The sequence below is a fragment of the Carassius gibelio genome, chromosome A24, assembly GCF_023724105.1.
Source record: "Carassius gibelio isolate Cgi1373 ecotype wild population from Czech Republic chromosome A24, carGib1.2-hapl.c, whole genome shotgun sequence".
Classification (NCBI taxonomy): Eukaryota; Metazoa; Chordata; class Actinopteri; order Cypriniformes; family Cyprinidae; genus Carassius; species Carassius gibelio.
In genome coordinates this window covers 10,053,405-10,069,081 of record NC_068394.1, presented here as the reverse complement: position 1 = coordinate 10,069,081, position 15,677 = coordinate 10,053,405, and the positions used below count along the sequence as shown (strand labels likewise).

The 15,677-nt window shown below is 37.4% G+C and overlaps 1 protein-coding gene across 9 annotated transcripts in view; it reads left to right on the top strand.

The window, feature by feature from the left end:
* The first annotated feature begins 273 nt into the window (after positions 1-273).
* LOC127946526 (extracellular sulfatase Sulf-1-like) overlaps positions 274-15,677 on the top strand; it is an 83,664-nt gene continuing 68,260 nt past the window's right edge. For 6 of the 9 annotated variants that reach the window (XM_052543151.1, XM_052543150.1, XM_052543152.1 and 3 more), the window contains exon 1: positions 277-569. The gene's annotated coding sequence lies outside the window, so the exon portion shown is untranslated. Of the gene's footprint in view, positions 570-15,677 lie in introns of all 9 variants that reach the window. The other 3 variants (XM_052543153.1, XM_052543157.1, XM_052543154.1) reach the window with 3 other exon arrangements.

Genomic DNA, 15,677 nt, shown 5'->3' with positions numbered 1-15,677 from the left:
CATACTACTTTTTGGGTGTGCCAACAATGTCATTTAAATATTTACATTAAGAAAGATTCATAGTTTAAAACATGTATATAAATTTAAAATTGTGGGCATGACTTCACCATTATTCCATAAATAATATTGCCCACAACCTCATCAAATAAAACAATTTAATCATTTTGCAGCTCTTTCTGCAATTATATGTCATTTGTTCATAGCAAACAAACCAGATAGCTTTGATATTGGAGCTTTCAAAATGGCTGCCATTCAATTAATTAGCTTCAAGCTAACAATCCACTGAGAGGAGCAGCATTATTGATGTTGAGTTCAGCAGAGGTGGGGCCTCCAATCCATCTGCCTTAAGGCAGATAGAACAGATATTCAACGAATTCTGAGGTTTCGCACTGTAATTGGGATATTATTTGGAAAAGTGGAGGAAGTTTATCAAGCTTTTAACAGAAGGTCTCTTGGTTGGAGTAGCACGGTGGAGAACTAGCCCTCTGGCTAACCGTTTCACTGGAGGTACTGAGACCAAACATGGCTGGCTAGACGACTGTTTGAGGTCCTGCTCTAAATGACTTAAGGTGAGTCATATTTCAGTAACAACAAAGAGTTCTTTATATTGGAGCAAAGGAGCAGCTTGAGCTAAATGAGTTTGTCTCTCATATTAGTTAGTCTCTAAGGTATTTTGTTTAATCTTCAAAAGTGACTATAGTTTGAGCAACAGTAGCTTAATCTAACTGCTTAAATTAACTTCTGACATTAAATATTGATAGATGCATCTAAATGCAGACTAGAACTAGTTGGTAAATTTGTGTGAATAAATCTCACTTGTAGTTTTTCATACAGTCTACTCATGCTCCACTGAAGTTTAGAGGTAGAGGTGAAGGTAAGGGTGCAGCTTCATGCCTTTTTTTCTATAAATGTTATGTTTTTGGACAAATTCATGTGAAAATTACCATTTTGTAAAACTTTAGATTGTCTAAAACTCAACATGTTGTTCGTGTGTGTGTGTGTATATATATATATATATATATATATATATATACCTAATGCACAATAACTTTTTTTAACCAAATTTTAGTGAAAATATTTTACAGTCCTTTACTGTTAGATATGTAGCTGTTTAACACAATATCTGTCTGTCTGTATACATTTATGATTATTTATTATTCTGTTATTTATTATTAATTTTTTTTATTATTATAATTATTAGACAAAGAAACGCCCAATTAAATATGATGAACGATATAAATATTAGTTGGTAGGTTTTTTTTTTTTTTGCAGAATTTTTTGTTGTTGCATACTTTAAACTATTGGACATACAGCTCTTAACACAATAACCTGCTGTCCGGTTGTTGGCCTTTTCAGTTAGAAATATGTAGCTTTCAACAGAGCCTCTGAATCATTTAATCCTTGAACGTGTTTATCCATGAATGTGCTTATCCAAATTATGTGTTTTGGAGTCGATAATCATCACTTGAGGTTTTTGATTGAGCTATGTACTTATTTGAACAATGCATGATTGGCCAGAATAAGTATGAATAATATCAGACAAAGCCAGGGTCAAACTAAGTGCAATGACATAATGGCCTCACTGAGTTGTTAGGCCTGGATAAATGATTCAGGTGTGAGAGTTTGTGGTCAGTAGACCAACATGAACTGTTTGGTTCGAGAGGCACTGTTCCAGGACTGACAGACAGTTGTGTAGCAGGAGCGTGTGACTTTACATGGGGTTGCATGTGTGAACCAACAACACTTCATTCAGCATTCAAGTAGAAAGATTATGGATCATTTGTGCAGTCCTCCATGTCATTGAGCTGTTTTGTTATTTCTTCTTACCTCATTTGTATTGCCTTTAAATGATACATTAGACCAAAATGCAGAACACTTGGTAAATGTGGTGATGTTTCTATTGACTGTGAAATATTGAGGACTGATGAGGGAATCATCATTTCTCAGGCACACACACATTAAAAGCCCTCTAGGCAGAAGCGTTTCATACTTTATTTAAAACACATACTGTAGGTTGTATTCCCTTTACCACAGTTTGGCGTTATATTGCAAGCCTTGACAGAAATGGATGAAAATCTGCCTTTGAGTTCTATTTTATGGTCATTTTTATAAAGATATCCTTGAACATAAAGTGCACATCTGGATTTCTATTAAACTGTTATTTTGTGAAATGGGTTTAGATGTTTTATGCATGTTTCTTGGGATCGAGGCCTTTATGTTTTACTCGGCTCATTCACCTTCATGCTGCAGTTCGCCAAGGAGTCCATTGAATTGTTCGCAGTCAATCTGTCCACAGATGAACGAGCAGTTTTTAAGGATGGTTATAAATCAAAAGCTGGATTTGTATTCTTTGGTTGTGTACTTTCTGTAGACAAACTCTCGCCAGTACACGTTTTTTGAATCTGTCTTCTGAAACAAAGAAAGACTTCTTGTTATTAGTCATACTTACTTGTGAAGACTTTTATATTACTAATGTTGGAGCCCCGATTAGGACATATTTGAGAGATGAGAAGTGACTATTAAAGGTATAGATCAACCAAAAAAAAAAAAAAAAATATGCCAACTTGTAGAAAATAAAAGGAGACATTTAGCAGCATATCCAAGCTCCACTCTTCCATTTGTATTTTTAGTTACTTATTTTATTATATTAATGTTTTTAATAAAACCCATTATTGTCTTATAGCTTGATCCGATAAAAAGCTGAAATATTTACTTTAATTAAAAATATGACGTATCGATTTATATATAAATATACATACATACATACAGTACAGACCAAAAGTTTGGACACACCTTCTCATTCAAAGAGTTTTCTTTATTTTCATGACTTTGAAAATTGTAGATTCCAGTCAGGATTTAGACCGTATCATAGTACTGAGACTGCTCTCCTTAGAGAGTCTGTCTGCTTCCTGATCTGGGCCCCAGTTAGTCAAGTATAAACACTAAGACTATGTGCCATATTTCTAGACAGAAGAGCAGCACCACCCCAGGAGGGATGAAGACCATCTCTTTTAAACAGGTCAGGTCTGCCCCAAAAGCTCGTCCAATTGTCTATGAAACCTATGTTATTCTGTGGGCACCACTTAGACATCCAGCCATTGAGTGATGACAATCTGCTATGCATATATAGTGTATATATATTGCAGTTCAGAGTTAAAGTTCTATGTATATATTATACCTTAAAATACAATGCTATATGATCCATCTAATTATAGATCACATTCATTGTATTTATTTATAACTATTTATATAAATGTGTATATATGTAACTATTTATTTAGTTTGTTAGTTAGTTTAATTGACATTTAAAAGATTATTTTAAGCTTTAAGCTAATACTATGCACTTCTGTGTAGTTGCCAGAAATTATGGATAATGTGATTATGTGTCATTACTTTTGCTGAACCTTCAGTGGCATTAATCTTGTCATAAAAGTGGCATGCAGGGCACACAGTATATTTCATAAGCCTCACATTTTACAAATTGGTATGGAATTGCAACTACTTGAAAACACCCTTTCTCGTAAGATCAGGTTGAGTTACCTGAGTATCCCTTTCCGACAGTTGATAGTTGAGTTGTAACTCCAGACAAGATCATGGAATGGCCCCATGTCTTGACGCACATGAGGTTGCTGAACACAAACTCCATGAATAGGCTTGTTTACTAACCACAAGTGGTTCCACTCACAAAAACCATAACAGCACAGTACACAACAGGGGTGTAGTTGACTTTTACAGCTTCCTGGTGGAAAAGAGCTTTCAGCTGGCCAGCACCTGCAGAGTTTGAAGGCTGCAAAGGGCAGGTTAGTGGATATTGGCTAGAAAGACATGACCTCAGCTTCTTGTGAGCAATGTGGAAACCATGTTTAAAGGCCGTCTTCAAGCTTCAATATCAGACTGACTCATTTATTGTGCTTTTTTAGTTTCTGAGTCCTCAAGACAATAGGGTTTATGTGTGTTGCTTGCTGTTCTCATAAAGCAAACTGTCCAAGCGAATAATAAAAAAGGCTGTACTTTGGGCGTGCTGAGGTTTTCCTGTCTCTTCATTTCCCCTAATGAAATCAGACTGAATGTCAAAAACATCTGTCCTAACTGATTCCCTCCTTGGTGTTCAGTTTTTTCTTTTTTTTCCTTTGATTTATTCAAGCGTGAAGCGTAGTAAGCATAATGGGTTTGCTCCAGTCAACTTCCTTAGTGTTCAGGAGGTCATCTGAGACTCTAGGGCCACCTAGTTCCAAGGTTGTGGGACGTAACTAAGTGAATGTGATTGGGGGAGGTCTTTTTGAAGAAAGTGTCCTGGGAGCTGCATGACCGAGTCAAAGTACACATGGATCAAATGTTTCATGTGATTCATGTATTCACAAGGTGCAGCGGGATCCCTCAATGCTGAGCTCATGATTAGCCTCCTGAAAGGAGGCCAAGGGCTGAATGTCAGCCCAACTGGTGGATATCCAGATGTTTTATGGGAGCCGCACCGCTTGTATGAAGAAAGAAGGTGGTGGTGGGCCAGACTATCCTTGTACTTAACATGGACACAAATCTTATTGACTGGTTTAAGGGGAAACATGACTGGGCTGTAATTTATGTCTTTTTATTACATGGCTCTGTGGAATACTTGATTCTGTTTGGTCAGTTGCGACATTCTGAGGTCTGTTATCCCTCGATAACAACCGGTAAAAGCTGATAACACAGGCTCATCCGGGTAACTGAAGTTGGCCCAGGACTCTTGCTAGAAACTTTTTTTATTGGTGGAAGCTTTGTGTTTGTTTAGTTAATAAAATATTAAAACTTGATTCAGAATTGTGTACAATTATTTAATCATTCATCCTGCTATCGCGTAAATGGCTGCCCACTGCTCCGGGTGTGTGTTCACGGTTTGTGTGTGTTCACTGCTGTGTGTGTGCACTTCAGATGGGTTAAAAGAAAAGAGCACTAATTCTGAGTATGGGTCACTTTCAACTTGCCGTTTACTCGCAGCTGCGGTGTTCACTGAAGTTTGCGTTCAAATATTTCAACTCAAAAATCAATATTTTGTCTAATTTTACTTATGTGGCAAGTAGCCGTGTAATAATTGGGATAATGTACATTCAGCTGTCTATACATAGCATAGACTTCTCTCGGCCACCCTATTGTCTTGTTTTGTGCATGGGTGGGACCATTTGTTTTTCTTTTTTATTTGATTGTTTGGTGCTCTGAATAATATAATCTTAATATTGAAATGCCATAGATTGCTTACAGCTTCAGATTTTATCTGCTAGACTTGACTTCATACATAGGTTTAAATAAAATGTATTTATTTATAATTGATTAATTTATATAGTTATACAGAAAAGTTTCTACTGCAAATGTGCAAAAAATCCAGTTCTCATTTTTTATGTGATTCAAAGCAGGCTTGTAAAATAACTTTTTGATTCAAACCAGTACTTTGAGCCTTTAAGCCATTACATCATAAACAGTCACTGTCGGGCATTCAGTTGCCATTTTCATTTTTGAAAGGGAATTGAGTTTAATTTAGAATTTACTGTTATAATTAACACACAAATCATTAGACTTTCTTGGACCTCACTGGATCATTATGAGGTCCAAGTCTCACTGGAGCATTATGGAATAATGTCTTTTGTTTTACTCAGTTCTTCAGTTTTATTGATGTACTACAGCAATGAGTGGCTTTATAAGGCAGGTTTCCAATTAAACTGTTGCTTCTTATGAACCTTGTGTACTCCACTTTAGATTAAGTGTTTCTTTTAGAGCAAATAAAAGCATTTGCCATTTGATTGAGGTACATTTGCAGTTATAGGGAAACAAATGTAATTTCAGTTAAGCCAGATGAGGAATTCTATGATAAATGAAAAGTTCACGCTTTTCCACTCCACTCTCTTGGTTGTTAAAACAAATTTGACAAGCACTTAAAATGTCTTATATCCTTAAGTAATTCCTTAAACCTCAAGACTTCCGGCTGCTTGTTTTAAAAGAGATGAACGTCTTCAGTTCTCACATTTGGCACGCTATGGGTTTCATTAGAGTAGTGTTAATTACACTTTCTCCATTGCCAAGCTAATTGAAGCCCAGGCCAAGAAGAACAGGGTAAACAGGAGATGCATTACCACTCCTTCCCATAATGCTCTTCCTGTCAGGCCACATCACAGGCCAGGAGATGGGCACACAAAGACGATGTTTGCTCAATCTATCCAAGCGAGGTTGCTCAATTGGGGGAAACTAAACTTTCCCATTGGTGTCATCCTTTTTTTCTCTGTTGGTGGTATTCAGTGGGGGAAAAGGGTAATTTTGAGCAAATCTGAAGAGAAGCCATATAGTTGGGTATTTGTACTTTATTAAAACAAAATATTTAATGTTGATTCTTAAGGTAAAGAGGTACAAATCTTGTCTTTTGTTCTTGTTTTTCTTCATCTTGTCTTCCTCCATTGGTCGTCGTCGTCGTTGTTGTTCTTCGAGTTTATTCATAACCAATGATCATGTTTTGACAAGTAAATTTAAATAGTATTTTATGATGGTTACACTGCTAAAAAAAATTTCTTCTTCTTCTTCCTAGTCCAGCACATTTAGTACAAATGTAGGACACACAATTGGTCATGTTGTGAATTTGAGGATGTCGTGGACCAATAGAAGAGGGACTTTATTGTGTGGCAGTCAATAGTTGCTAAGCAGTAAGAGAGGAGTGTTTGCTTATGTCAAGTCTAGTAGAATAAATGAGGGCAACAATGGGCAAATGTATTGACCTGACTCTTATATTTGTAGAGTCTTGGCAACCTCCCAGATGGATAAAGACCACAGATTTGTGGGGTAAAGCTTTGAAAATGAAGGACTTGGGTCTGTTGTTATAAATGAGGTTAGTTTTGCCCTCCTAGAATGTAGTTGTTTTTGTAAGTGCTGCTAATACAGGTGTAGCTTGACTATGTACACTGACCTAAGGACTTTGGGAACCTTTCTGGGTTTTGTTTAGCTGTCCATCATTATTAGTGTTATGCCTTACTTTACTTCGTTACCCAAGAAAGTAATATAGTTAAGTAATCCGTTACTTTGGAACTCCTTACCACCAACACTGACCAAGATGGCAAGCCAAAGCTGATAAATCTAACTTGCAGTCTTGTGTGTTGAATCAGCTGCATTTATAATGTTCATATGTTGATTGCTGACATGAAAGAATCATTTACATTCTGACTGCCTTTACATCAAAGCTGGTGGACGAGGGCTCAAGCTCAGGCTGAGCTGAGGAACACTCTGGAGAAGGAGCATTTATTTTTAAATGCTTGCAGTAGGGTTTTATTAATATGAGGTTAAACAAACAGTGACATGCCAGCTCAGACTACAATCATTAATTCTGGAATGCTGTCAGACCTCACATATATGCCAACTCTCTATAAATAACTTCTGTTCAAAGCCAAGAGGGACAATGAATTTAGAAGTCTGCATTACTATTTCCGTTTAAATGCACATACATGTTGTTTTTTTTGTTTTATTTTTTTTTTATATACAGAGAAGGGATGCTATTTGTCTTGTATTTAAAGTATTGGCCATAGATGTCTGTGAAACCTCCCTAATATAAAGCAAAAGATTCACAGCACCTTACTTCCACATATGAGTCATCTAATGTTAGATAATATCACAATATTACTATAGGCAAATGTTAAAATTAAGGAGTGATGATCATGGGTGGGTAGAAGTATTTCGAACTCTGAGCATGAGGCAGATGATGAAACAGGATGGACACCTCCGCAAAAACCATGAGCTCATCTGTGGGCGAATTTTATGGCAGCCTTTTAACATTTTAACCAAATATTTAGAACCAAAAACCAAATATTGAGGACATTATTTATTTTTGCTTTTATTAAAGATGCTCTGGCACGTTATTTTGTCACAAAGTTAAATGCTACTTCTAAAAAATATATTATTTGGATATAATATATTACATTATACATTGCTATTTTGGATGACACGGACACATACACACTCACACACACACACATAATGCGTAATGTTTTTTTATACTGTAGAAACTGTATATTCTATGGCCCTTCACCAACCCTAACCCTATCCCTCACAGGAGACTTTGTGCATTGTTACTTTCTCAAAAAAAAAAAAACTCATTATGTATGATTAATAAGCGTTTTGAAAAATGCAGACATGAGTTATGTCCTCATAAGTCACCTTCTCCTTGTAATACCTGCGTCATACCCATGTCATTTTACAGAGTTGTGTTCTGTTATGTCACAAAAACAAGAGCACACACACATACACACACATATATATATATATTTATATATATATATATGTATGTGTGTGTGTGTGGTGTTATAATTATTCCTTTCTCTGAAACCTGGTGTAAAGTCTGCTTGATGTTAGCAAAAGTTACTTTTTCTTTTAATTTCTTGTATATTAACATAGCTTTCCAACATCACCCAAACAATGGTAACCACTGTTATGGTTATTAGCATCATCTTCACCCACTCAATTCCTCTCCGCCTCCCCTACTTTTGTTGTATTACCTGATGCTCATCCTGAGGTCGCTGCCAGTAAAATGCTAATGTATTGTAGCTTAATTGTGAGAACTCCACTGAAAGTAGATAAAAGATCAGGCTTGTTCATATGCACATGAGCAACAACTGCATTTAACCCACCCCATATGATAAAACAGTTTTAGTTATCTGAAAACAAGCCTTTTTGACAGGAAACCAGGTTTAGTTCTGTTCTCACAGGATGTTTTCTCAATGTCGATCAGTCTGTAGTATTTATACATTATTATAGTATTTATTAATATGTTAAATTAACTTTTTCTATATTTTGTGTTTGTGATTTTTGATTAGTGCTCTTATCACTTGCAACAGTTTTTCTTATTTAGGTAATTTTGGTAATTTTAGTATTATACAATATTTTAGTTCAGTTATTCCCTAAGGCAGCCATTCTTATTTTAATTTAATTTAAGTTTATATATGTTTTCTATTCTAATGGTTTTATTTCCAAAGGTTTTTTTTTTTTTTTTTTTTTAAACCATAACACTGTCAAAGTTTTTCACACTATGTTTGGTGGTGATAAACTAGACAAAATCAACACTTTTTTCACCTTACGTTCATCATTTTATGGGCATTCCTTTGTGGCTAATAATAGTTATAATATTATAACTATATAATTATAAATATATAATTCTAATAATAGTTATACTTGGGAATGTCCTACTTGCTAAAATGTTCATTGAGCTTGTGTGGAATTTCCTCTGGCACATTTGAGTTTACTGAGTTACAGTATCTACATGGTTTACAGCAGTCATTAATACAACTTTTCTTGTATGCTTAACAGCTACACCGCAGACAACAATGCTCTATTGACGTCTAGTGGGTTAATTTGATATGTTTCAAGAGTGGCATAAACAAATTAAGCCTTATGACTTGCCATGAAGGAGATTTACCTGTCTGCTTATCCTGTGCACACACCCACTCTTAAATCGACTGCCGCAGAATTTAAGTGGTCATAAAGTTGTGTTGCTGTAAGAAGCTGGTCAGGGTTTATCCTTTGGGGATCTCCAAAAATGTACTGCTTTATATGGATTACCAAGGGAAAATATGTAAAGTTCATATTGAATTTCCATTGCATGCCCTGCCACCACTTCTCCTTTTTTTAAAGTAGATATGGATTGGCATTTTAAAAGGACAACGGTCCAACATTTGTTTGAATATAGTTTATATGAATAGAGTTTATGTAAATGCAGTGTGATTTAATATCATCCAAATATTTGGTCATATTTCCTATGTGGTCAGAATTTATCCAAACCTTTTTTTTAATTATTATTATTATGAATGTTCCAAAAGCAATTCATTGTTGCATGTTATTCTAAAAAGAAAAACTTTCTTTGTCATCTATAATCAAAATGTTATAACTTATTGGATGATGTTTACCAATAGTTAAATAGCTATTTTGGCATTGCTTCATTTGGTCTGGGTTTATATGACTCACTCTTCATGATTTAAAATCCATCATGAATTGATTTAAATCAAGTCTTAATATCCTGTTTCAATCTGAAAGGTCACATTATAGAAAAAAAAAAAGTTTCAAACGTCAGTTCCCATTGTTTTTAAAAGTATTCTGATATCGTATGAAGTCAAAGGTCTCTGAGAAGGTAGCGCTTTCAAAATGATTGCATTTTGTCATTTCCAATATTAAAGCTAGAGTTTTGGCATGATAAACTGGTTCGAGATCAGTTTTCAGAGCTAAATAACTGATTAAAACCTTCAAGAACTTTCACCCTGGTGCCAAGAGCGCTGGATTAGCTCATTGCCTGTGATAGCGACCTGCTGATAAGACCATTAGATACCAGAAGTTATTGGAAGCTCTTCTCACAGACGGTCATTTCCTCCCTTACAAAGTCTCCTGTCAAGCATACGCTAACGTAGGTTTTACTAGCCTGTTAGCACTCCCTGTCCCAATTACTCACGCCCTAATGGAGCTTCTCTGACTGGTGTGTTGAGTAGTTTACAGTCTGAAAAAAATCTCTTTGAAACCTGTTTTAATAGTGTCCAATAAATAAAAGCTTCTCAGTGGGAGGATCGCTGGGTAATGGCTGTTATGCTAAGAGTTCGACAGCTCCAGTGTTGAAGTCGCTGAGTAAATTACACACCACAAATCTCACTATCAACAGCCACTATGTGTTTGTCTGCAAGACTCTTACAGTTTGATGGCCCAAACTCTGCGGAGTTTGGAAGGCCTCGGCGCTTGTGTCTGAGGTGTGGGTAGAGCTAACTAATCTGGGTGTAGGAGTCAACCGGCACAATGTGTGTTAAATGGCAGCACCATAATAAACTCCAAACAAATAGAGGGTTGCTAACGCTGTGCAATAGCCAGGGTGGAGGGCCGCTGGTAGCCATCAAATGTCTGGGGTTCTTGGAAAGACATGGAGGCAGTGGGCAGATATTACAGCCTGGAGACGAATCCTGGGGTATTGGTTTATTTCAACACCCTTTTGAGCATAGTGTCATACACCCAAAAGAATGGGAAGAGACTTCTTTTGTATTTGCTTGGATAACCATTCACCATGAAATAGTCCTGTTTTATAAACCAGAACGTTCATGATACAAAACCGGAGTCGGTTACGCGGAGTGCTATCTTCCAGTTTCACAACACCACCCCCAGCTTTAGACAGCTAGATATAACAGGCCTTTGCTATCAGATTTCAGACTGCAAACTGATGCAGACATTGCACAGTGGATGCTTTTGAGCACGCATCCATGCACCTTTACAAAATAAACCCCCATGTTTATAGACCGAAGGGACTGAGGAATGTAGGAAATGTATCCAATATCTATACTCACTGTCCTCTTACTGTTTTGTTTATATGAAAGAATGGACAATGACAAACACAACCAGACAAACAGACACACAGAAAAAAAAAAATATATATATATATATATATATATATATATATATATATATGTGTGTGTGTGTGTGTTTTATGTACAGTATATGTATGTATGTGTGTTTGTGTGTTATTGTCCATTCTTTCCTTCTATCTATATGATGATACTGATACTACATACACTGACCTTTATTAATATTGGCTTACATTTTGGTAAATATGACCAAAGATTTTTCTTTCAAAAAAATTCATACAGCCACCTTTGGTCATATTTACCAAAATGTAACCTTCCATTAAAGTAAAATAATTGAAAGTGGGGGGAAATCACATTATGAAATTATGAGAAGACCATTAAAATAACCAGCCATGACTTCCTGTAGGATTGTAAATATGAGAAACACAAAGGCTAAATTCCCATAATCATGAGTAAAACCAAGAACAAGAATGTTGAGCTTCACAAAATAGAAAGTGGCTGTAAGAATAATGCTAAAGCATTGAAAATCCACATTTCCATTTTCAGGGCAATAATTAAGAAGTCCAAATCAACTAAAGATGTTACAAATCAGCCTGGATGAGGATGTGTGTCTATATCACCCTATAATGCATGGTGAGGAAGAGAGTTTGAGTGACCAAAGACTCTCCAAGGATCACAGCTGGAGAACTGCAGAGATTAGTTTAGAGCTTTGGGGTCAACAAGCCTTAAAAAAAACAAAGAAAGAAAAATGAACTGCCCCTACATCACCATATGGTATTACAGGAGGGTTTTAAGAAAATTCCTCCTCCTGTACAGATAGATTCAGATAAATAGCATCATGGATTCTGTCAAATAACAACAGATGAAAAATCAATACCCGATTGCTTCTGTTACAAATCTTATAATAGGTCATGGTTGTATCTTCCATCAGGAAAAGGATCCAAAACAAACATCGAAATCAACACAAAAATGTGTCACGCAGCACAGAATGAAGCTACTGCCATGGTCATCCCAGTTTCCTGACCTGAACCCTAGAAAATAAGTGTGATGAACTAAAGAGAAAAGGCACGAACATTGAGCTGGGTATCTAATGGATCTGGAGAGATTCTTTATGAAGGCATGGTCTATGATCTCTTGTCACATGTTTTCCATACTCCTCATGCTTTATAAGAGAAAACTCAGAACTTATCTTGGGAAAACAATGTTGAAATAATTGGGTGCCAATAATTGTTGTCAATGAGAAAAACATTTTGAAGTGAGTGAAAGTGAGTGAAAGTGACATTCAGCCAAGTATGGTGACCCATACTCAGAATTTGTGCTCTGCATTTAACCCATCCGAAATGCACACACACACAGAGCAGTGAACACACACACGCTGTGAGCACACACCCGGAGCAGTGGGCAGCCATTTATGCTGCGGCGCCCGGGGAGCAGTTGGGGGTTCGATGCCTTGCTCAAGGGCACCTAAGTTGTGGTATTGAAGGTGGAGAGAGAGCTGTTCATGCACTACCCCCACCCACAATTCCGTCCAGCCCGAGACTTGAACTCACAACCCTACGATTGGGAGTCCGACGCTCTAACCATTAGGCCTCGACTTCCCCGGCTTTTCATAATGAGACCCCCCCCCCCTACTTAAGACCTATACAAAGAAAGGATTTTAAAAAAGTATGAGCTTTTGCCTGAATTACTGCAGCAATGTGGCATGGCATGGAGCTGATCAGTCTGTGGCATTGCTCGGGTGTTGAGAGTCCAGGTTGCTCTGATAGTGGCCTTCAGCTCTTCTGTATTTTTGGGTCTGGCATATCGCATCTTCCTCTTCACAATACCCCATAGATTTTCTATGGGGTTAAGGTCAGACGAGTTTGCTGGCCAATTAAGAACAGGTATACCATGGTCCTTAAACCAGGTACTGGTCGCTTTGCACTGTGTGCAGGTGCCAAGTCTTGTTGGAAATTGAAACCTGCATCTCCATAAAGTTGGTGAGTAGCAGGAAGCATGAAGTGCTCTAAAACTTCCTGGCATACGGTTGCATTGACCTTGGACCTCAGAAAACACAGTGGACCAACACCAGTGCCTAACCTGATTTTACCAAGTGAGACATGTTCCTGGGACAACATCGTTGTTGACCCTGGAACAACATTGTGATTAACCAATCAGATTTGAAGAACCAGTTTATAGATTTTGTGAAGTTTACGCTTAAAATCAGTGTTTGGTGCTTGTACATCAGTGTCATTCATCTATCATTTCCTCTGATTTTAGGGATTACTCATGGTTAAGGTTAGGTTTAGGTGTAGGGATATGGTTAAGAATATATTTTTGGAGTAAAATGTTGTTCCAGGGTCAACAAAATATGTTGACCTAGGAACACATCGGACTTGGCAAAATCAGGACGTGCAACACCAGTAGATGACATGGCACCCCAAGCCATCACTGACTGTGGAAACTTTACACTGGACCTCAAGCAATGTGGATTGTGTGCCTCTCCTCTCTTCCTCCAGACTCTGGGACCCTGATTTTTCCAAAGCAAATGCAAAATTTACTTTCATCAGAGAACATAACTTTGGACTACTCAGCAGCAGTACAGTCCTTTTTGAAGCGAGATGCTTCTGACGCTGTCTGTTGTTCAAGAGTGGCTTGACACAAGGAATGTGACAGCTGAAACCCATGTCTTGCATACGCCTGTGTGTCAGGTGGTTCTTGAAGCAATGACTCCAGCTGCAGTCCACTCTTTGTGAATCTCTACCCCATTTTTAATGGGTTTTGTTTCACAATCATTTTGTCCAAGCATTTGTTTTATTAGTTATATTTTGTTTTCCCACATTTGATAATTAATGGCTTATTTGTCCAGTTTTACATTAAGATTTTAACATTGTTAAAGCATATATAAAAGGAAAATTAGTTTCCATGTCTAAAATCCCTTTTGTCATTTTTATAACTGTATGCTACACAATATCCCATCTGTTTACATAAGCCAGCACTGTCTTCATTTTTGCACGTGCATTACACAGAGCATGCTATTCATTTTGGCTGAGGCACAATACGTCAGGTTTTTCCTAAGTCATGAAAATTCCTCAGAAGCATGGCAGCACATTCTGGAGAGTTGCGTTGGTCCGATTCCCTCAGGAAAAGCCGGGATGTGTTTCCCCCACCGGCAAGAGTCACAAACCCCTCTCTGTCCACTTTCCTCCCCAGACCTTGGCTGGGAGCTACCCTAATTTATGACCCATTTCCTAAACAAAATATAGAGTTTCAGGTGTAAGTGTTCATATCAGTATACTTAGGAGAGTGTGGAAGCTTTACAATGCATGACCTGATATAGTCAGAAACCAGGCTGACAGGCCCGGCGTAGATTAATATAGCCCTTGTGACAGAAGCTCACATCTGGAGGGTGACGCAGAGTGCAGACACCTGAGCCCGGCAGCCGCGATCTTGCTCAGCACGTACTTAAGCGGCAGTCAGTGAGGTCATGGGGGTGATAGATGGGAACTTATTTTCACAGACAGAATATCGGCCATGAGAAAGGGAACGAGAAATGGGTGGAGGACAAAGAATGTACAGATGGGGAAAACAAAGTGAAAGAATGTGTTTGTCAGCAATATCCCTTTCTTAAATTTCATCCGACGTGGTTCTTGGTAAAGCAGCCTCGAGGCATTGAAATGGCACACGCCTGGATGAATTTATGATCTGTGGAAAATCTGCAGCTGCCCTCAAATTTAACGAGTTCTACCAAAGTCAAATGATGTATACACAGGTGAAGATTTCTGTTGGCAGCTTTTAAAAAAAAAAACAATTCTAACCAATCTGACTGACCACTTTGGTTTGTAAAATGTGACTTATGGGCATGTTTCCGTGCCTTTTGCAAATGAAAATGTTCGCCATGAGAGTCCGGCACTGAGTAACACACTTGTTTGTGTTTATGAGATTCTAACAGAACTTCTGCTGTAAGGCCGAGGCTTTTCTCACCTATAAGGTTGTGAAATCTTCTGGTGGTTAGTTATGAGCTATTACTTTAACACCTGGTGCTGAAATGTTAAACAAATGATCTATTGCTGTTGAGATTGGTACCTTGAAAGTTTCCATTTGGAAGGTAATGGGTCAAGTTTCTGACAAAATGTGTATTGTGACTTAAATTTCACAGTATTTTTTTTCCCCCACTGTTCTGTGTTTCTTTCCTGTTTTCACACTCAATCATGTACTTTCTCCAGTAGTAAGACCTCCAGTTATTCTCCTGTAGTCGGTCTGGTTAATTAGGGCAGCCAGTTTAAACAGATCTGAACTAACAGCGGAGGTCATATGTTTGAGGGAAACGGAGATATATTGATGTGGTGGTAAAAGTCGGAGTGT